Source organism: Rhinatrema bivittatum, chromosome 14, assembly GCF_901001135.1.
Source record: "Rhinatrema bivittatum chromosome 14, aRhiBiv1.1, whole genome shotgun sequence".
Lineage (NCBI taxonomy): Eukaryota > Metazoa > Chordata > Amphibia > Gymnophiona > Rhinatrematidae > Rhinatrema > Rhinatrema bivittatum.
Window position 1 is genome coordinate 17,087,549 of NC_042628.1, and position 23,537 is coordinate 17,111,085.

The following is a 23,537-nucleotide window of genomic DNA, read 5'->3' on the forward strand; positions in this document are numbered from 1 at the left end:
AGTGCTGCTTCCACAATACACCCAAGCCACAGCCAGCCTAAGAAGCAGAAAACCTGACCCAGGAATCAGATCCAGGTCCTCTACATATCAGCACACCACATTACCACTAAATCGCCAAGCCGGTACAAACTGTTCCAGCCCCTGATTTTTGCTTATTTTTCCTTCTAATTTCCTAGTCTTTATATAAAATTAAAAAAAAAAAAAACAAAAAACCCCAAACTATTTTCAGCCAACTCTTCCCACCAACTCATTCCCCTTGTTACCTTATCTAAAATACTGGAAAACATGAAAACTATTTCCATCTGTGCACTTTACATTCTTGATCCTTCAGGATTTTATTAAATCCATCCAAGCTGACGCAGCACTTCACGTGTACATTTCCTCGGCTGAGCACTCTCAAATGGATTCTGCCCTCACCTTCCCAAAAGCTCATGGTGATATCTGATATTGAGAAGGTTCCATCCTCCTACCCTCACTTCAAAACAGAAGAGGCCATTCATTCTCTTTTTCCAACCACTGCTTCAGGCTATATGGTTAAACACTGTATCCTCCTCATGTTTGATTTCTATATTCCCAAATCTGCATCTGGAATTAAACAAACAGTTTTCTGTTTGGTGCTGAGTGCTTGATTCTGCTTAAAGCCAAAATGCTGCTTTCCATAATGCCCAATTATCCTTTTTTCTTGTCTTCAGTCTGCATTCCAGGGTTTTGTAAATCATTTTGACATATAGTATGGATGACAAGGGCATAAATATATAACAAAAGCATAGTGGGACTTATGTGAAAGGGAGAATTTGTTGAAGACCAAAGGACATCCCATCTCACAGCCCCTTTGCATATTTAGATTAAAAAAAAAAAAAGCCAGCCATTTAACTAATTATTTCAAAACATTTTTTAATAGTCCTGTGGATTTCACCTGCGTAATAGATATCCATGCATGTTTATTGGCTTATATTTAAGACAGCACAACGATTCCTAAATTTTGACATATGATCATTTGAAAAGTTACCTCAATATCATCTATGAGCTCTTTTTTCCTGCGACGAATGTTTAATAGCTCCTCTCTCTCCTCCATGGAAAGGTCATCGGGTACTGAAAATGAAAAACAGATATTCACACATGTAAACATTTCTGAACAGCTAACAGGATCACCATGCTGTTACAAGAGAAGCGGTTCTATTAAGGGTTTACCCTGAATGATGTTTCTAGTGAGGATGTGTTTCAATTTCAATCCAAAACCATACAAACCTGATGTTTAGTTTGAAGGATCCAAGTCAGGAATTTGACTTGTCTGCCAATAAAAATTATGCATTTCATGAACCGATCCCAGATATTTCACTTATCCACTCTAAAACCATTAGATGACCTAAAACATGGTGAAATGATGAGAGGGAAAACAGCAACCAAACTTAAGTAAACAGGTGTCTCTTCCCTGAGTAGTACATTATGCTGCAGCACTGCAGGGCACTCTAGTGACAGAGAAACCCTTACACGCCTCCATTTTATTCTGTCTGTTTTTCTAAGGTGTGGTGAATTTAAAATTCAATTATGGGGGGGGGGGGAGAGACCACACTCTGAAATAAAGATAAAGAGACAGATGTAGAAGAAAGTAGTCCTGTGTTCTGGTTCCACTTTTAATAATATAAAATTTAAAGCCAAGTTTCATCCTTGCCCCAGGTTGCTGTAGGGATAAAACTGTCTTTCATCTTTGGGACCTTGAGATTCTAAGGAAAATTAAATTTGTGTTCCAATTCAGCCACATCTCGAAACCATACAGCGGCGCTCGACACAAACCACAGATGCTTCTCTGGAAAGGAACGTGCCTGCGACGGTATGAACTGCGCTACCCCGGACCCCTACAAAGGACGTTTCTTCTGTGCAAGGCTGGAAGCCTGTGGTCGGTTCAACCATGGAAGCTCACATTACAGCTGCTTGCCAGTCCTTGCCCTCGAGATACAATGAAAATAAAGAGGGGGGCCTTCAATTTCCTTTGCTGTGCATTTCCAACAGACACAAAGTCACAAGCCTTACCGTATCTGTCATGCTGGCGTTTGTTCTGGAGTCCACACTGTGCATGAAACGTAAGGTCATGCGGATTCTAAAATTTCATAGAGCCAACATTTTCTCCCCTAACTGGAAACTACTTAGTGGCTGACATTTTTCAAACATCTATTCTTATTTTAATAGACCAACTGTGGCTTACATTCATTAGTATTTCATAAAATGGATGAAATGGCTGAAATACTGCATACACTACTTATCGGGGTCAAAATATGCTAGTCAATTGTGAAAAATCAGAACGACAGGCTGCTAAGAAGAATCTGCTAACCTGGTGCCTTAAGAACTACCTCTTCCAGTAAGGACAACACTGCAATTTTACATTTTAACAAATATTTCTTGAACACTTTTCTTTGAAGCTGCAACAATCTTTTAAACTGAAATTGTTTTCTGAGCAATGAGGAAGTCTTATGGCTTAAGGGAAAGGCTAATGGTAAGGACACTCAGGTTTTTGGCTCCTGTTTAACAAGGCTAGCAGGTTGTTTTGTCACAGGGTCTGTGTCCTATATGACAAGGGACCAAAAAACAAATATGCCAAAAGTTAGAAGACAACTGGCACAGCCAGCCAGGGGACCAGTGGGTGCACCAGAGAAACCATCAGGGAAGAAGTAGAGATATCATTTGAAGAAAAGGCCCTGGGAGTTATTTACAAATGACACAAAAGTATTCAAAGTAGTTAAAACACAATTGGACTGTAAGGAACTGCAGAAAGACCTTGCAAGATTGGGGAAACTAGACATCTAAATGTCAGATGAAACTGAATATAGACAAATGCAAATGATGCACATCATGAAAACTAATCTTAACTACAGGTACAGGTCCATATTAGGAGTCACCACCCAAAAACGTATCTTGGAGACCTTGTGGACAATAAGTTGAAATCCTCAGCTCAGTGTGTGGTGGTGATCAAAAAAATCAAACAAACAGTTTAGGAATTATTTGAAATGGAAAGAAGAATAAAAACAGAACATATCACAATCCCTCTGTATAAATCAATGCTGCTGTTACTGCATCTTCAGCATTTAGAGCAGTTCTTGTCAAAAAAGATAGCAAGTGTTGCTTACCTGTAACAGGTGTTCTCACGGACAGCAGGATGTTAGTCCTCACATATGGGTGACATCACAGGATGGAGCCCAATCATGGAACACTTTTGTCAAAGTTTCTAGATCTTTGACTGGCACCTACTGGGCATGCCCAGCATGGCACTAACTCTGCAGCCAGCAGGGGTCCCCCTTCAGTCTTGTTTAAAAGCAACAGGAAGTGCCGAAAAATAAAATAAGAAACGTAACGAACCCAACACCGCGGGGTGGCGGGCGGGTTTCGTGAGGACTAACATCCTGCTGTCCTGTGAGAACACCTGTTACAGGTAAGCAACACTTGCTTTCTCATAGGACAAGCAGGATGGTAGTCCTCACATATGGGTGAGCACTGAGCTGAGGCTGTCCGAGTATGCACCAAATGTACCCAGGTGTGCAAAGGCACTAGGACTGGGGTGGAATTTGGCGGAGGGCATCCTGAACCCTAACGGGTAGGCGGAAGGGTGTTGGTACGTCAAGTTGTAAATAGGTTGCGCAAGACAGACTGGCCGAAGAGGGAATCTTGTCTTCCGGCTTTGTTTAAGCAATAATGGGCTGTAAAGGTATGGAGAGAACTCCAGGTGGCAGCCCTGCAAATGTCAGGATGCGACACCGAGCGTAGGTGTGCTACTGAAGTTGCCATGGCCCTCACAGAGTGTGATTTAACACGGTCTTGAAGTGGAATGCCCGCTTGCTGATAGCAAAAGGATATGCAGTCCGCTAACCAGGAGGAGGAGAGAGCCTGCTTACCCACAGACTGCCCCAATTTGATGGAATGGAAAGGACAAACAACTGAGTGCTCTTCCTGTGGGCAGCTGTACGGTCTAGGTAGAACGCTAGAGCCCGTTTACAGTCAAGGGTATGCAGAGCCTGTTCTCCTGGATTGGAATGGGGCCTGGGAAAAAAGGTAGGTAGTATAATGGATTGATTGAGATGAAACTCTGATACTACCTTAGGCAAGAACTTAGGGTGAGTGCGGAGTACTGCCCGGTCCTGCAAGTTTAGTGTAAGGCGGATAGGTAACTAGAGCCTCTAACTCACTAACTCTGCGAGCTGAAATGATTGCCAAAAGAAAATCACTTTCCATGTGAGATAGCGAAGATCACAGGATTGGAGAGGCTCGAATGGTGGTTTCATGAGCCGACCCAAAACCAGGTTGAGGTCCCAAGAAGGAGCCAGAGGACGCAGCGGAGGCTTGAGGTGAAGCAAGCCCTTCAGAAAACGTGTTACAAGGGACTGTACTGAAATAGGAATGTCCCAGATACCTTTATGGAAGGCTGCTACTGCACTGACATGCATTCTGATGGAGGAAGTTTTTAGACCGGATTCTAACAAGTGCCATGTAAAGGGGTCAAGGGATTTAGAAGAGCACCATGACTTAAACCTGTTCCATTTGTAAAGGTAGGATTTTCTCGTGGAAGGCTTCCGTGAAGCAATCAGGACACGGGAAACTGGTTCCAAAAGGTTAAATGGCTGAAGAATTAACTTTTCAACATCCAGGCTGTCAGGGACAAGGCTAGAAGATTGGGGAGGCATAGGCACCTGTCGTTTGAGTGATCAGGAGTGGGTCCTTTCCCAAGGGAATGTGCCTGTGAATGGAGAGATCCTGAAGTATTGGAAACCACATTTGGCGTGGCCAGCGAGGTGCTATCAGAATCATAGTTCCCTTGTCCTGACGTAACTTCACCAGAGTCTTTGAGAGAAGTGGAAGTGGAGGGAATGCATATAGGAGACTGGTCGCACATGAGAGGGAGAACGCATCTCGTGGCTGATAGTGTTGGCTGAGAGTGAGAGAGCAAAAGTTCTCTACTTTGAGGTTTTAAAGTGACGCAAAGAGGTCTATATGAGGGTAACTCCATTGTTGGAAGATCGAGTCCGCCACTGAGGGGTTGAGAGACCACTTGTGCGGTTGAAAGATGCGACTCAGCTTGTCTGCCAACACATTGTCTACTCCTGGCAAGTAGGTGACCCTGAGGTACATCAAGTGGGAGAGAGCCTCCGACCATATCTGTGCAGCTTCCTGACACAGAAGTTAGGAGCCCGTCCTCCCTGTTTGTTGATGTACCACATGGCCACCTGGTTGTCCGTCTGAATCAGGATGACCTGATTGGACAGGCGATCCTGAAATATCCTGAGAGCATATCTGATTGCTTGAAGCTCCAGCAAATTGATTTGGTGTTTGGCTTCCTCTGGAGACCAAGATCCTTGTGTCTGCAGTTCAGCCACATGGGCTCCCCAGCTGAGGTTGGAAGCATCGGTGGTGAGAATTATTTGAGGATCTGTAGCCTGAAAGGGCAAGCCTTGGAGGAGATTGATTTGATTTCTCCACCAGGCTAGAGAATGACGGAGTGAGTCGGTGACGTAGACAATGGTCGACAGGGGCTAAATGGATTGAGTCCATTGTGACCTTAGAGTCCACTGCATGACTCTCATGGCCAAGCAGGCCATTGGGGTAACCTGAACTGAGGATGCCATATGTCCCAGCAGGTCTGACTAGGACCACACACCCCTTATAGCCCAGAGTAAGGTCATAAAAGGGGTGTGTCCTCTGTCTCCGCCAGCTTTGGAAAAGGGAATCTTATACATGACTGGTCTAAGCAGGAAGAAAAGTAACTTCTATTGATGCTTAGCAGGACATCTATTTTGATAAACACCATGAAGATGCTGGACCCTCAACATTGTTTGACATACTCCATGCTTATTAAATAGATCTTATTGAAATAAACTGAGGTAGGTTCTGCATCTCTGCAGGTGGTGGTTTATTTACCAGGGACCAAAAATACAATACATTTAAATAAAATAGCCAAAGAAAAATACCTAGCTCTCTTGAAAGAACTACTCACACAGGGGTTAAGTCCTTCTACCTGACAGGACCAGGCTAGGCCCATTTGCCCCACAATCAAAACCAAACACACCCAAGATTGCCTCACACAGTGTTTTACTTGGTCTTGTGTCTCTCCCCCCGGCCTCAAGCAAACACACACTCTTATCCTTGGGGTCTTCTGCTTCCTCCCTGCTTGTCTTCCTATTGAGAATGAGGGATGGGTTTGGAGTCCTGGCCCTTTTTAGCTCTTGGACACACAAGACCATGAGATGTTCCATGCTGGGTCAGACCAAAGGGTCTTCAATCCTAGCATCCTGTCTCAGAGCATGGCCAATGTGGCTCATAAGGACGTTCTTGGCAGATCAATTCTTTGCTGCTCACTCCCAAGGATAAGCACTGGCTTATCCTTCCCCAGCTGGTTAACAGTTTATGGACTTCCTCCAAGAATCTGTCCATACCTCTTTTAAACTCAAATATCAAGGAAAAATAGGGAGAGAAAAAGGAGGGCAAAAGTAAAAGAATAATCTAATCTAAGTGTTTAAGCACATATAGCAGTCCCAAAATTGAACTGTGTAACCACAGCTGATAAATGACGGCTCCAGGCTTCATTAACAAGATCTGCTTAACAAATACAGCAACCTATAATTCTAACCAGCTAATTTAAACTTTTCTTCCTTTATTTCGAAATATGATGCTGCTTCTGACATTTAGCTTATTGGGTAGAAAAATGCAACCTGAAGATCTACAATCTGATCCAAAATGTCTTTCCATGTCAACTACAGAAATGTTTTCCCTTTCTGTGGTTTAAAGTTTTAAGACTATATTAAGAACACTTTCACATCATTCCTCCTCTGTGCGTTCTGCTCCTCTCACTAAAATCATTTCTACTTTTAAACTAGGCAGGTTACAGGAACAAGGACCAGAAGTGCAAGTGAAAAGGAACCATCGTTTCTCTTCACAAGACAAACCACAGGAAAAATAGTAATTTCAAAAAGCCAGATTGCTTACCTCTTTATAGGTGTTCTCGGATATATTAGCAACATAGCCAGCTAGCCTCCTGAGTCACATATGCTTCGGTGGCACTACTCGAGAAATATTTTTCCTTTTGAGGGTATTCTGTACACCCCCGTTTTGTTTTGGTTTTCAGCTTAGACAGATTAAAATGCCTCTAATGTGCAGCAGAAGCCATACCGAATCTACTGTTCTGAATGACCTTTACACCAGGACTGAGCAGTTGCCAGTTTGCAAATATTTGCAGAACGCAGTAAAAATTATCACACTTGTCAAAGTTCACCCAGATGAGTCAAAAGCATTTGGACTATAACGAACTTTATATGTTAACAATTCCCTGCTAGGTTGTTTAAGAAGCACATTGATAAAGAATGAGACCTTGCCTTTGATACCTATTTATAAATATCTTTAATATCATGGCCTAAAAGCTAAGTATCTGAAGAATATTTGAGAATATTTGCAAACATTTGCAAAGCTGTTGAGTTCTCAGATTTGGCAAAGTAAAACCTGTGTTATAACCATACATTATATTAAACAATCACAGATGTAACAGGCTCAGTTATTTTTCTGCATTTCTTTGCTTATTAAAAGACAGAATGTGACAGAGGACTTTTGCCAACTGCGCACAGTCCACGTCTCTACCATCCTCATCTGAAAATTTTTGTTGGTAAAAAGATAGAAGTTTGCTAAACGTAAGCCGACATGCAAACCGTAACTAACATATGGCCCTGGAAAAAGATCTGATTACATTTCTCCCAGATACAAGCAAGATTAAATTACTTTGAATTCATTTATGTTTTCAAGTGGAAGCAGATCTTCATTTGTATTCCTGGTTTTTTTATCCAACAGTGCAGAGCTTCCATCAGAAATCCACCCACACTTTTTTCCAAAGCCTTGATTCTTTTGACTGATTGAGACTAATCTTAAAACACAAGACCAACTGTTCATTTTGAATCTCTCTTTACAAAATGACCTTTTGTCTGAAACAATTCTTACAAAAAGAATTTCAACTGCCATAAGCCCGGGTCCCATTTGTTAAGTATATGACAATATTGCTGCACAATGCTAACGCGAACATGAGGCATGAAGTGACAGCGGCTGATACAACATGGGATGAAGCGTTACACAGTCTGAACTAAAGGGAAGGAAAAAAAAAAAAATAAAGAGTCAAGACGTCGTTAATGTTTTAGCTCTAAAGTACTCCGGTCTTGCAGATGGCCAACTTTTTTCCTCAGTCAAAAGAAACCAATTTGAATTCACATGTCTGGCATCTGCTACTTGTAATCTTTAATTGTAAAGATTACAATTAGGAATTTATGATCTCAAGATGTTAAAAATGTGTACCACCCACTGTCCTCATCCTTACTCATTCTATCACAGCTGTTTCTACAAGTTAACAAATGGGAAACCTCTGCAGAGCGAGCCCAAGGCAAACTCTGCTTACCATAGCATGTAGGATTCTCCTCTCCCTAGAAAAGTCAACGAGGTGCTTGCACCATGCCAATATTTCAGAAACTTTGTTTAGGACCAACTATGACCTAGAATAAAACTATAGATCCAGTACTCATGCTGTGACATAACCAGAGCACCAACCAAAAAATGGCTCACTCTAATGAAGTTTTAGCATTAGAAATATTGTAAAACTAAAAACTCTCTCAATCTTTCTGACCATATCACAACTAGGAGCTTTAAAATGTTTTACGAAGTCCCAACAAATATAGCTGGTATTTACATTTTTTCTATCACCAGCCATTTCCAATTTTACATTTAAATGTTTTCTCATATGTTTTATTAAATTCTCCCTTTTTACTATCCTCTGAGTCCACCAAGATATCCATTCTTTTTGCAAGGATCATATTTCAGCCAGAATGGCCTGGTATGTCAAGGCAGTTGTTCACATTGAAGGTTATGACCAACTGGATATATGCCAATCATTATCAATGGGAACACTAAAGCAGCTGGCTGCAGCTCACAGGGCAGAATGGAAAGCTCCTTCAAGAGCTTTCTATTATCCCCTGAAATACATCAAAAATGTTTTGCATTTTAGACCATAATCCTTTCAAAAATGACATTTAATGCAGCCCACAAGTTGTTTACAATAATTTTTCTATTCAAAAGGTTTTATGAACAAGAACACATACCAGATAGCTAGTTAAGAAACTCAAGCTTTGGAAAATACTGTACATTTTGTAATATTTTACAATTAATGGGGGGGGACGAGACTAATTTGTTTGATATTACTATGTTACTTGTTGGATTTGGATTTAAGAGAACTCACTTCTGGAACTGGTGCTAGCAAAGATTTGTTTAAGAGCGTGCTCTGCATTAGAAAATTTGAAAGGGGATGAGTGTGGATACCACCAAGGCCAGAGAACTGAGTAAGTATTAATCAAACAGGCATAGAGACTTTGGAAGTCTTTCCCAAGGCCGCTCCTATTTTCCAGTCATAGGAGACTATGGCACAATATGATTTTTGTGTTTTAGTGAGGCCAAGAAATACAAGGGTGGAGATCCTCCCAAACAATAAACCAAAAGTAAGCTAGAGTTTCAGAAATCTACTGCTTATTCTTGGGATAAGCAACTTGGAATCTTTCTACCCCTTGGGATCCTGCCAGGTACTTGAGACCTGGCTTGGCCACTCCTGGAAACAGGATTCTGGGCTTGATGGACCTTAAGATTTGCCATACTGGGTCAGACTATTGTTCTTATGGATTCAAAACGTGCTACTGAATCTAAACTGACAATCCAGAGTGAAAATTAAAATAAGTTTTTGCTTTGCAAGAGGGCAGGAATTAGTGGGATTATAAACCCAAGTAGGTGGAGGAAAAGGGGAACAAATGAAGCTGGGGGAAAGACAGGTGGGAGAAGGAGACAGAAGATTACGGAAAGAAAAAAAGAGTTTCAAGGATTTGTGGGGCAACTGCTGAGAAAAAGAGGAGTGTTCCGAGAGCTGTCCCCGTCCCGGAGCAGCACGCGCTCTTATCCATGGCATTATAAAAACATGTAAAGTTGCACCTGTTCAGGGGTGGGGAGAGGTGGAAAAGGGGGGGATCTGACTGCATATTACATGAGTAAAGCTTGAACAATCATCAGTAAGTTTTTGATGGAATTCTCATCTCACAGCTAGACTTCAATGTTTGTAGGACTTCAGAAATAAAAAAAATAAAAAAAAAGTTAATAACTTTCACTATTTATAATTATTTTATTTGGGTTGGCATCTCAAAAGAGTAGGATACAAACTTGCTCAGTTCCATTCTGATGGATCCAGTTCAGTTTCAATAAACAATGGTATATGTGTCTAACAAATTAACAACAAAATATTGTTTTAAATGAATTTACACAACTAGAGCCAGCCTTACACAAGTATTAAAACTAAAACACTTGCTTATTTTATAAACCTATTTTTTAAATTAAAAAATATTTATAGTCATCTTCTAACCTTATATACCCTGGCTTGCTATAGTTTAATACGAGCAGACCTGTTGTGTTGGGACTTGAAATCCAAGGATAAACAAATAGATGTTGCAATGTAGGTGTACTTTCTATCAAAATAAAGCAATGTTTTTTTGGTAACGCCACACACGCATTGTTTGGGATATCACAAGTGATCAAATTCAAAACAAAAAGGTGAAGAAAAAGACTTACTGAGCACAGTTTTAGTATGTGTGTATTTTCCTGTTGAGCACACCACAATTACGGAGTAGTAAACAGCACACACATGTAGATAATATCAAACCAGAGGGATGTGCAGCTCAGTTAATATATAACTGTTCAATACATGTCCACAGCTTTATTTATTGAAGACCAGCAGGGAAAAATGCTTGAAATACCCTGTTTCCCCGAAAATAAGACCTAGTAGAGGTTTTGCTGAATTGCCTCCCCCGAAAGTAAGACCTAGCAAAGTTTTATTTGGGAGCATGCCCGTCGCACAGAACACCAGAGCATGCAGCTGTGATTTTTTTTTACCCTGCAGGATTCACAGTTAGTTGTCATCACAAACCAGCATAACCAGACAACTATTCAGAATATAATAAATGTTCATTTTTTTGTTCAACAATATATGTGAATTCTTCTTCATGGAAAAATAAGACATCCCCTGAAAATAAGGCCTAGTGCATCTTTGGTGGCAAAAATTAATATAAGACACTGTCTTATTTTCGGGGAAACAGGGTACAATATGCATGTATTGTCCAGGAAGCCCCGACACGGCCGTGTTTCGCATCAAGGCTGCGTCAGGGAGGACCATCAGGTATTCATATCTATGAGTAATAACAATTATAATAGGTATTTGAACAGGAGGCTAGCACAGAAAGAATTTCTTGCAATGAAAGCAAAAGAGAGGATCAATACCAAGCAAAAGGTAGACCACAGTGTGTAAATCCTAAGCTACAGCTGCTAAAGTACTGTGGGTGTAGCATTCAAGCTCTACAACACAAAAAGACACTTGTTAGACGTACAGAAGGGAGGGGGGGGGGGGGGGGATTGCGTAGATAACACCACTGGATGCACAAGCAGTATGGTATTTCAGGCTATACTGCCTTAGCGCAGCTGGATGTGTAAAATGCTTGGTATGCTCTATTGATCCTCTCTTTATAACACCTAGGATTTCTTGCTTTCTGTGCTAGCCTCCTGTTCAATACCTATTATAATTGTTTTTACTCGTAGATATGAATACCTGATGGTCCTCCCTGACCCATGGCCGTGTCGGGGCTTCCTGGACAATGCATGCATACTGTATTCATGCATTTTTCCCTGCTAGTCTTCAATAAATAAAGCTGTGGACATGTATTAACAGTTATGTATTTTTCTGTTTACTGCACTACAGACAATGGCTTGACATAGCCATGAGACCCCTTTGCAAGCCCCTTAGCAATCACTGCGGGGAAGAATGTTACATAGTGCATTGATGTGACACCCCCCCCCCCCCCCCCCCGTCGCGCTTAGTGTTTCTTGTAAATCTATTCCCCCCTCCCCCCAGTTTGGAATAGGAAAGGTGTAATAAGTAGAAATAACTTAGGGTATTGCTTAATGTACTTACAAGCAGGATGAAATTAATGGCTGTTGGATGTGGAGGGGGTGCAGGACTCTGAAGACAGAGTTATTGAATGCCAAGTCAGCAGTGAATAAGAAACCTGTGATTTATGGTTGGCAAGCGGATCACTAGGTAGATAGCGCGTTTGTAACAGACATGGATCCACTTTTTCCACAGGCTTGGTGAAGGGGAATGGAGGGATTTCCTTTATATATAAAGGTTATGCAGATAAAAAGGGGGGGGGGTGAGAATTATTTACTGGGCTACTTCAGATATGAACTCGGTTGAGTTATGCAACTGAATAGCTTGGACGATTTGGCAGATTAATGAGTGGATGTTCTCCCAAATCTTTATTGGTGTAATTTAATTACTGATTGTATTCAATTGCCAATCACCATTAGGAATTTCAAAGTTGATACAATCTTAAAACCAAATTTGATGCAAAAAATGTATTACATTTACAGTATCTTTAGAAAATCAATAAATAGCATTTGTATTATTTTGATTAAATTAATAAAATCCTTAAAAACAACCCCTCAAATACCTAAGTCCTGCCAAGTCCTTCCCTTACTGAATTATAACATAGAAGATACCAATTATATTCAACAGGAAATCCTCCTCCCCACCAAGCATATATTTACTTCCCATTTTAAAATAAAAACACCTCCCCAGGGTTATTAACGTATCAGGTATGTTTTCAGGTGCTGGTGTGCAAGGACAGATATGATGAAATACTTGTAATAGTTACTAGCAAAGAGTTCCATAAGGTGAAAGGCAATCCCGAGAAGGCACGTTCGAGACCTAACTTTACATGTTGTTCTGATACATTTAGGGGTGCCCTGTACCTCCTGACTCAAATGCAATCCTCTTGTAGGCACAGACTGTATCGCTACTTTTTTGCCAAACAGCTTGGGCTCAGCAAACTCCAAAATGGACACCCCTCCCCCACCCCCCAAACTGCTCAGGAACCTCTAAGGGGGGCTCCTCCCACTCAGACAATCTTGATTTCATATTTATGTGGCCCTTTCCTTGAAAAGTTAATGAACAATGAAGCTCAAAATTTCAGTAATAGTTCATGCTGCAGTTTGCAACTAGAGACAGATTAAACAACAGTAGTCTTAAGGATAATTCCTTATATCATTGGTTGCCTGGAACCAATTTTAACTGATTACAGCTTCTCCAGAATACACAGATCGATACTCTAAGGCCGCGGTAGAAACAGTGCGGCAGTGTCAGGCGCAACCTCGTTCCCCGCACGCACAGTTCTCGTCACCTACCGCTCGATACTCTCTTCAAATTGCATGCAAATGCAAGCCGCGGCTGCGAAGCCTTAGGCAAGCGTTAGGCCCGCGCAACCCATTTTACTGTATAGAGCACCTATACAGTATACTGGGTTCGCGGGCCTAACGCTTCACGGCTGCGCTGGTATCTGTCATATCAAATGTCATTTCAAATGACATTTGAAATGACAGGGTACCAGGAAGTGGACAGTTATGTTCCCCGATGCTCGGCAACTATCCCCCCAGCCCCCGCTCACCTGCCCTGGCCCCGTCCGGTCTCCGGTGCAGCCCCAGTCCTGTCCCCTCCTCCCGAAGCAAAAAAAAACACAAACAAAACTGCTCAAGGCGGCCGGGTGGGCGTGCATTCATCCAGGCAGAGGGAGCCGGCGGCGAAAGCGGCCTCCGGCCCCTCTGCCTGGATGAATGCACGCCCACCCGGCCGCCTTGAGCGCCGAAATCGGGAGGAGAGGAGAAGGGAGAAGGGACTACTGTAGCAGGCCCGAGCCTTGCTACTTTTTCGGGGGTTTTTTTTTTTTTTTTGCTTCGGGAGGAGGGGACAGGACTGGGGCTGCACCGGAGACCGGACGGGGCCAGGGCAGGTAAGCAATGTTTTTACACTTTTTTACACCATTTTTTACACTTTATTCCCGTTTTAATTTTCGAACACCACACTAACACCACACTAACACCAAGTAGAGGGTGGCAGTAAACTAACACGTTAAGGCCGCGGCAAAATAGCGGGTTACAAAGGAGATAATCTGAGCGCGCGTCACAGTATCGGAGGGGAATAGCTAATTCCTTCATTGTACAGCTAATTCGTTCATTTACATAGCATATACATGCTGCGTGCGGAAAGGGTTATGTGTCTGTTTTAAAAAGCGCTAAGGACGCGTGAAACTGGAGACTGTATAGCTGAATCACCTTACGCGTCCGAATTGTGCGCTCCCAGCACGTTACAGACGGGAAATCTTCAACCGCACGTTACAGTATCGACCTGACAGTTAGCAGGCTGTTAGTGTGCGGAAAGGAAGTACAGTCATATCGCTCCGATTTTGTCTTGCATTTCATTGGTTAGTCATAGAAGCCAGGATTCGCTTTAAGATTTTGACATAAAAAAAAACCAAAACACTTATTTGTAACTGTACAGAGGAATTTTACTGAATTAACGAAAATTAAATTTAAATAAAATAAATATCAGGGCATCCCAGAATATTTGGCTGGCGTGTTGACTAGATATAAACAGAGTGTCTCAGCAATCTCTTTTTGAGAAGGCATTTGACAAAAGTCCCTCATGAGAGACTCAAGAAATTGGAAGGTCATGGGATCGGAGGCAGTTTCCTATTGTGAATTGGTAACTGGATAAAAGGACAGAACATAGGTAAAGACTAAATTGGTCAGTTTTTTCAAACAGAGAAAGGTTGTTAGTGGAGAGCCTCAGGGATCTGTACTGGGAACTGTGCTATTTAGCATATTCATAAATGATCTGAAGAAGGGAATGAGTGAGATGACCAAATTTGCAGATGACAACATTAGAACAGCAGCAGATTGTGAGGAACTGCAGAAGAACCTTGTGAGATTAGGAGCCTGGACATCGAAATGACAGATGCAATTTAATGTGGACACGTGCAAAGTAATGCACATAGGGAAAAATAATCCTAACTACAGTACATGATGCTGGGTTCCATGGCAGGAGTCACCACCCAGGAAAAAGGACCTAAGATTCCTTGTGGACAATAGCTTGAAGTCTTCATCTCAGTGTGTGGTGGCAGTCAAAAAGGCATATAGAATATTAGGAATTATTTAGAAAAGAACATAGAACAGAACTGAAAATATCATAATGCCTTTACATTGATCCATGGTGCAGCCACACCAAGTATTATATGCAGTTCTAGTTACTTCATCTCAAAAAAAAAAAAAAAAAAAAGCCATAGAGGACACTGAAGATACAAAGATGGGTGACAAATGATAAAGGGAATGGAAAAGCTTCCCGATGAAGAAAGGCTGAACAGATTAGGGGGGGGTTTAGCTTGGAGAAGAGACTACTAAATGGCGATGTGTTTGATATTTATAAAATCATGAGTGGGATGGAACGGGTAAATAGGGAATTTTTTACCCTTTAAAGTATATAGAACGTACATAATAGATTGTATATAGCATGTACATTACTCCTGCTTTTTGTAAATTAACCCCCGTACTCCCCTCCCCTGTTCCCAGCATACTCATTAGCTCCAAGTTACTGCCCTGCCCCTTCCCCCTCAGTTAAAATATCAGTTTCAATGTAAAGCCCTGTTGGCTGAATTTGCTGTTGTCTGGAAACCGATGTGATGTCTTGTGCGAATGTCGGTATAAAAAAATGTTAAATAAAAATAAATAAAGTAACACCAGGACTGGGAACACTCCATTAGACTAGCAACTGGCAGATTTAAAACAAAATGTAGGAAATATTTTTTTTTTTATTCAGCACACAATCAAACTTTGGAATCTGTTGCCAGAGGACAGGGCAACTTGACATAGTGGGGTTCAAAAGAGGGATGGACAAGTTAATATAGAAACATAGAAGTGAAGGCAGAAGAAGACCAAACGGCCCATCCAGTCTGCCCAGCAAGCTTTCACACCTATTTTTTTTCATACTTATCTGTTACTCTGACCACTGAGGTCAGGGCCCTTATTGGTAACTTTTTGGTTCCAATTCCCTTCCACCCCCACCATCGATGCAGACAGCAGTGCTGGAGTTGCATCTAAGTGAAGTATCTAGCTAATTGGTTTGGGGTAGTAACCGCCGTAATAAGCAAGCTACTCCCACGCTTGTTTACCCTGCCTGTGCAATTCAGTCCTTGTTGGTTGTTTGAATATAAATCCTCTTTACTTCATTCCCCCCTGCCATTGAAGCAGTGAGCTCGCTGGATATGTATTCCAAGTGAAGTATCAGGCTTAATTGATTTGGGGTAGTAACCGCCGTAACAAGCAAGCTACACCCAAGCTTATTTGTTTACCCAGACTATGTAATTCATTCCTTGTTGGTTGTTGTCTGAATATAAATCATCTTTTCTTCATTCTCGCTGCCATTGAAGCAGAGAGCTATGCTGGATATGTATTCCAAGTGAAGTATCAGGCTTATTTGGTTTGGGGTAGTAACAGCCGTAACAAGTAAGCTACTCCCCTGCTTTTTTGTGGATGCAAATCCTTTTTTCCATGTTTCCTCTTGCCGTTGAAGCATAGAGCAATGTTGGAGTCGCATTAACTGTGTGCATGTTTATTGAATAAGGATATTAATCTCCAGATAGTAGCCGTCGTTCCCGCAAGCAAGCCACCCCCGTGCCTCTTCTCTTCATTCACATCCTCTAGACTTTATGGATCCACAGTGTTTATCCCACACCCCTTTGAAATCCTTCACAGTTTTGGTCTTCACCACTTCCTCCGGAAGGGCGTTCCAGGCATCCACCACCCTTCTCCGTGAAGAAATACTTCCTGACATTGGTTCTGAGTCTTCCTCCCTGCAGTTTTAAATCGTGACCCCTGTTCTGCTGATTTTTTTGCAACGGAAAAGGTTTGTCGTCTTTGGATCATTAAAACCTTTCAAGTATCTGAAAGTTTGAATCATATCACCCCTGCTCCTCCTTTCCTCCAGGGTATACACATTTAGATTCTTCAATCTCTCCTCATAAGTCATTCGATGAAGACCCTCCACCTTTTTGGTCACCCTTCTCTGGACCACCTCCATCCTGTCTGTCCCTTCGGAGATACGGTCTCCAAAACTAAACAGTACTCCTCAAGGAAAAATCCATAAATCATTATTAGCCAGGTAGACTTGAGAAAACCATTGCTTATCCTTGGGAGAGAGAGATACAAGAAATAGATTGGGATCTACCAGGTACTTGTAACCCAGACTAGCCACTGTTAGAAACCAGATTAAACACCCCTTACCTTCCAGATATTCCCGGCTTAGTTTCCTGCAGCATACTGCAATCTAGGGCTGAGTTAGAACTACCTGCACTTCCTGAAGCCCTTACTGTATATAGGCCAGGCAGCCAGCACTTCCTGGGGGCGCTGACTAATGTCAACATCTCTGCTCTGGTATCAAAGGAATCTCGGCACAGCAATGGGTCTCTTGCCATGCTCCTGCTTGCAGTGCTAGTTGCTTCGTGTTCCTTATCGTGTGCCTGTCTTCCCATCCAATCCTGCTCCCCTGCCTTGTCTATCTCCCCCTGGTTTTGATCTTCAGTTGCTGATCTCAGACTGGACATTGACCTCGTCTTGCCTGTCATGACCCTTGCCTGGACCAACTATGTCTTACCTGCTGCCTGCCTTGACCTTGGATTGGACACTGACCTCACCTTGCCTGCAGCAACCCTTGTCTGGACTCTGAATAACCTTCACCTATCATCTGCTTTGACCTTGGACCAGTCTTTGCCTGTTGACTGTCACGACACGAGCTTGAACTCCGACCACTCTCGCTCTGCCATTGGCCGAGTCCCACCTTGTGGTACTCTCTCCTCATACTGGCTCAAGGGTCCATTCTGCGCCACATTACGCTGGACTCAATGGACCTTGGTCCAATCCATGTTACTTATGTTTTTATAAGACAGAACTAAAAAATATGATTTGTCCATTTTTGCTTAGATCTTGTCATTCACAAAAACACATTATGACCTTTACTGGGTGAAAAGTCTTATAAAAATTAAACTTGAGACCATCCTAAAAAGGCACACACAATCTATTTACAGCAGCAAGGGAATTTTAAAGAATGTGGCTTCAAAAGCATTTCTGAAATGGAAAATATTTAAAAAGGCAGATTCCTAAAAAACTGAAAGTCTTCACCACATACACAAAATATACAGGATGTCTGGCTGCAATTACTAGGAAACCTGAGAAATCAGAATTTTTTTCACACAAAGTGAGATGGTTTTAAAGGGGGAAAAATACATATGGAATATAACCAGTCTTCTGACTATTTTGATATGTTTTTCACTATATACAGTGTAGAAACAAGCTTAAGCATTTATTTTATTTAAAAACTCTTCTATACCATCGCTAAGTTAAATACTTTCGCAAACGGTTTACTTGTAGGCACATAAATTAAGGTTGGTGAATGGTACTATCGTACATTCTAACAGGTGCCAAAAGGTTCGGTTACAATATATCATAATACAAAAACAATAGATTTATTAGTAATGTAGTTCATGACCAAGTGTACCTGTCAGGTACTATTTACAAGTAAAAATTCATATTTTCTGTGTTATGTAGGTTGTGTGTTGGTGCTCTTCAGCCTTTCCTGTGTATTTTCTATTCTCCGTTCTCTTTAGAAAATGCTTGTTTGAAAAGCCATGTTTTTAAACTTTTCTTAAAAGTTTTGAGATCTCTTTGTAGTCTGACCTCTAGAGGCATAGTGTACCATAAAGCGGGGCCTGCTAAAGATAGGGCCCTTTCTCTGACTTGTGTTAGCCTCGCTGTCTTTACTGAAGGAATGGTTAAGAGAGCTTTGTTTGCTGAACGAAGGTTTCTGTGTGGGACGTGCACTCAAAGTGCTGTGTTTAGCCAGTCCAATTTTTCATCATGTATTAGTTTATGTATGGTACATAAGGCTTTGTATTGTATTCTGTGTTCGATAGGTAGCCAATGCAATTCAGCTAGAGTTTCAGTTATATGGTCCCTCCTTTTTCCGGTTAGTATTCTAACTGCTGTGTTTTGTAGTATTTGAAGTGGTCTTAGTGTTGTATTTGGGAGTCCTAGTAAAAGAGCATTACAGTAGTCAGTGCTGGAGAAAAACCAGTGCCTGAAGTACTGTTCTGAAATCAGCTGGTGTTAGTAGTGGTTTTAGTTTTCTGAGGGTCATGAGTTTTGCATAGCCTTCTTTTACTTTCTCAATATGAAATGTCCTAAAATCTAATTGGAGTTGCAAGGTTAAAACAATCTCTACATTAAACTCTGATGTCTAATTAAGAGGCAATTGTAGACCATCCTCTACCTACCAGTGTACTGCATACAAATACTCAGACTGGGCCTGTTGAAAACTATAGCACTCACATATCCTACCAAAATTCTATGCTGGTCTTGTTTTACTAGTAATTTGTAACCTATCATTGTACCTGAAGGCTGGAAGGTGACCAATAAGCCCTGATATTTAAAAAGAGGGCTCCACAGATGATTCGGGAAACTATAAACCAGTGAGCCTGACTAATTGGGAAAAATCATGGAAAATATTATAGAAAACAAAAATCACAGAACATATAGACACAGTTTAATGGGAAACAGCTGACATGGATTTACTCAAGGGAAGTCTTACCTCACACATCTGAGACATTATTTGAAGGAGTGAACAAACGTGGATACAGGTGAGCCAGTAGATGTAGTGTATTTGGATTTTCAGAAGGCATTTGACAGAGTCCCCCATGAGAGGCTTCTAAGAAAACTAAAAAGTCATGGGATAGACATGAAATGAGTAAACAGCAGTGTGTAGAAAACTAGAGGATGAATTTTATGGATAAACTCTGCTAATATGTTTAAGGAGACAGCTATTACTTGTAAGGTAATCTCCAAAATCTCTGGCTGTGTCCTTGAAAGGAAATCCTGATAAAAATAAGGACTAAGGTTCCAAACAATAATTAAGGATTACTCATCTGCTAGTGATAGAATGGAAGCTTTAGGAATCTAGACAGAGCACACAAGAAAAATACAGTACAAAAGACATAAGAAATTAAGATATCTTGTCTCTTCAGCCTGAAGGTGAAGACAACTTTTTTCTCTTCCTATCAAACAGAAGGTTTGTAGTTATAGCATTCTGTTCTTAAGCCCTCCTGATATTCAGCTTTGCTCTTATTAGGAAAATCATGTAGATACTTTCTATGGATATAGGGCAAGCAGAGCACTAACAAAATGTTTGGTTGCAGCACTGCAAAAGGAGTCACTTGCAGGAAACACCAAGTTTGTTGTTCAGGGCCAGTTTTTGGGGTGGGCAAGGCAACCACCATCAGCTGAGGGGAGTGCCCTGAAGACTGTGGGGACAGAGGAAGAAAGGCCCAGTGTGGCCGTGGCAGATCCCATCTCACCATGGCCGAAAGGAGCAATCGTATGGCCGTGGCAGATTCCACCGTGGCTGAAGAGACATCTGGCCTGGCTACAGCGATGGAGGATGAGCAGCCCAGGGTGGCCACGGTGAATCCCATCCCACTGCGGCCTAAGAGAGGACTGAGATGGGGTGCACTTTTTACCCAAGGCACCATTCACCCTAAATCCGGCCCTGCTGCTGATTCATGATTTATTTTAAAGATGGGACTCTACATTTTTAAGTTTTCATGTTGTGAACAACAGTGAGCCTTTATCTTTGTTCTGTTAATGGTGTTCGGTGCATTTGTGCTATGTGGCTAAGCCAGTAGCTGGGATAAATCCAGAAAACCAAAAAAACACAAGAAACCAAGAGGAAAGAGCATACTTTTCAGCTACAAGCAAAAACCAGAGGAAGTTCAAGTGCTTCACTAGGACGTGGGTCGCTGCTGCGATGAAGAATCCTATATCCTGTTGTTTTAGCTCAAATAAAAGTGCTGTTATGCAATGCCGTTCCTTTCCCACCCTGGCCTTTCCCTTCCTGAAGTTCCACACAATGAATCAGACGCGGCTACCACCGGACATCTGAAAAAATTAAGCACATAAAAGGAAAACTACAGCTGGAACCTGCATCACAGCAGCAGTCCCAGCTACAGAGATCCACGGCTCAACTCTGATGGGAAAGGGTGAGGACTTTTGAAATGAAATAAAAAAGTGAAAAATGTAAAAAACTGCAAGATTGTTTTTATCCAAGAACTTGGCAGCAAACCTTTTCTGGACCTGTATTTTCCAAATCTGAATGTACTCAGAAAAAAAAAAAAAAAGCCTTCAGCACATTCTCATGCAAAAAATAAAGTCGCCTCATAAAGCCAGGTTCTTTAATCATCTCCATATGGACTTAAGGAAGACCTGCGCCAAGTCTACTCAGAGGCCTGAAAGATTCGTTTTGATTACTGAGGTTTCCCGCTGATTAATATAAAAACAAAATGATTTCTAAGAGCTCAGACAGAGACAAAGAACTGCACAAGTAGAATAATATTCCCCGAATGCTAACAGTTCAAAAAAAAAAAAAAAAGGCACTTATTTACAGCTACAGATTTAGACTGTCTTTTTTTTTTTTTCGTTCAAATATTCACAAAGGCCTTTAAGAGAGAAATTTATCACACAGCCAGAAAAATAATAATCTCCATATGTTTCTTTTATCCATTTTGGCTAGAATTGTTACAGCAAGCTGAACCATTAATAAAGTGTCTGGAAATCTTGAACTGCTGGAGCGCACAAGGATTGTCTGCAAGCCAGTTGGGGGGAAGCTCATTTCCAGGCCGGAAGAAACTGTCTATTCGCAGATTGCTCCATGTAGTATTAGGGGAGATGCGATGGAAAAGCCCAAAAACGTATGAAAGCTGTAATTTCCTAAGCACTGGCCCAATGACAGAGCAGCAAGAAACTTGGGTGTCTGCCTCTTAGGCTGGAAACGCTGCAAGGGGGGAAGATGTCACTGATCCAGGGCTTCTAAACGACCAAGTCAAAGTTACTTAATGCCCAGGCTAGGAAAAGCAAAGCTACCAAGGGATAATTGTCTCATATGAAAATCTACAACAGCACACACTACCACCCCCCTCAAAATGTACAGTAACCAAGGAGGCCCATGTACGAGAGGACAAAATGGAATTTTAAAAAAGTGCTATTTCAAAGGAGATTTAAAAAAAAAAAAAAAAAAGTCACCACCATAAGAGCTGAAGACCATCCCTCAACCTTTACTCAGGAACCAAGCTGAAAGTTTATTTTTGCTCAAAAAATAGTTAAAAAGAAAAGAAGTGAAGTAGCTGGGTAAAGAGGATCCTTTTATTAGATTGTTTTACAATGCAAGCTTTCAGGTCTGAGGCATGAGAAGGGGCCCCTTTGCAGGGCTGACGCTTGGCTATCCACTGAGGCCTGGTGCTGGCCCCCGACCGTTCTCGGCTCAGACCCTCTGCTCACATGTTGCTGTTTTGCTATATGCTTTTCTTGTTCTGTAAAAACTGGATGGTGGTTCTTCCATGCACTCCTTGTTGACAAACTAGTTACTATATTTCTTGAATTGTTCATTGCTCACTATCCTAGCCTTATGTTGTTTCTACTCAATTGTTATGTAAAAAGTGAATTATTCCTAGTCCATGCAATCATTTTTGATGATTGGTTATGGTATTGGTTATTGCTGCTGTTTGACTGTTCTGTGACAGTCTAATCTCACTAACTGGAAGAACATGTAATAAATAAACGATGATGAGGATGGCATTAGCCACCTGGACTAATGACCTGCAATGCTGCATAGTGCCTCGTTAAGAGTTCAAGCTTAAGTTCTTGAACTTGGTTTTTGCTAATCAGAAAGGTTGGAGGGAGGCTTAACAGAGGTGGCATTCACAACCCACTGGGGGTTGGGGGAAGTGAGTTCCAGTCATTCAACACCGATACCTACTGGTCCGATGTAAGGTGTGCGTTTACTGACTTCTGGAAGGAGGTGCAGCCTGGAGTCCATGGTCAATGATTGTTGCTGTGATGGTGTGGCTAGAAAACAAGGGGTTAAAGGGAAAAGGAAAAAAACAAAAACCACCACAATTTTGCTTTGCTACAAATGAAGGCTCAAAGAGGGTAATCTTCAAACAGAGCTTCAAACAGTGTCCTAGGCCTTAACCCAGCAGAGCCAAGTCCAAACTGAGCCAGCAGTTTAAAGATGAAACTGCCAGGGAAATTTAAAAAAAAAAAAAAAGCCTTCAAGAATCTAATAAAACGTACTTCTCTATTCTACTGCTTTGGATTTCTGTGAACAAATCTTATTTTTGGTGACCCAACAGAACTGCCTTTCTATTTAACTTTGCTCAACATCGGCTGGGAATTAGTATAACTTCATGCAACACACATCTGCAGTTATGTTATCACATTTAAACAATCTGTGAATTATGTGCTTGTGGCTATATTTTTATTTCAAAATATTCAATTTCCTAACTATAAACTACAGAAAATAAGAATCTTTTACAGTTTGCTGTGCAAGTTTCCATATCTGTTACCGATATTAAACCATCCACTTCCCAGCCCTTAAAATGATAGCCTTGTTTTTAACAAATAGCCTTAATATTTTTGAAAACAGCATGGAGCAACAATTTTTTTCTACCAAAAATACACCTAATTCTCAAGTAGGAAAAGACTTGCAGAAGGGCAGGGACGTACTTGCAGAG

The 23,537-nt window shown here is 41.4% G+C and overlaps 1 long non-coding RNA gene across 1 annotated transcript in view; it reads right to left on the minus strand.

Annotated features, from left to right (window-relative positions):
- Positions 1-1,037: 1,037 nt before the first annotated feature.
- The window catches only part of LOC115076363, a 42,027-nt gene continuing 19,527 nt past the window's right edge, over positions 1,038-23,537 (minus strand). Inside the window, exon 2 of the long non-coding RNA XR_003852736.1 lies at positions 1,038-1,092. This is a non-coding gene — a long non-coding RNA (uncharacterized LOC115076363). The remainder of the gene's footprint in view (positions 1,093-23,537) is intronic.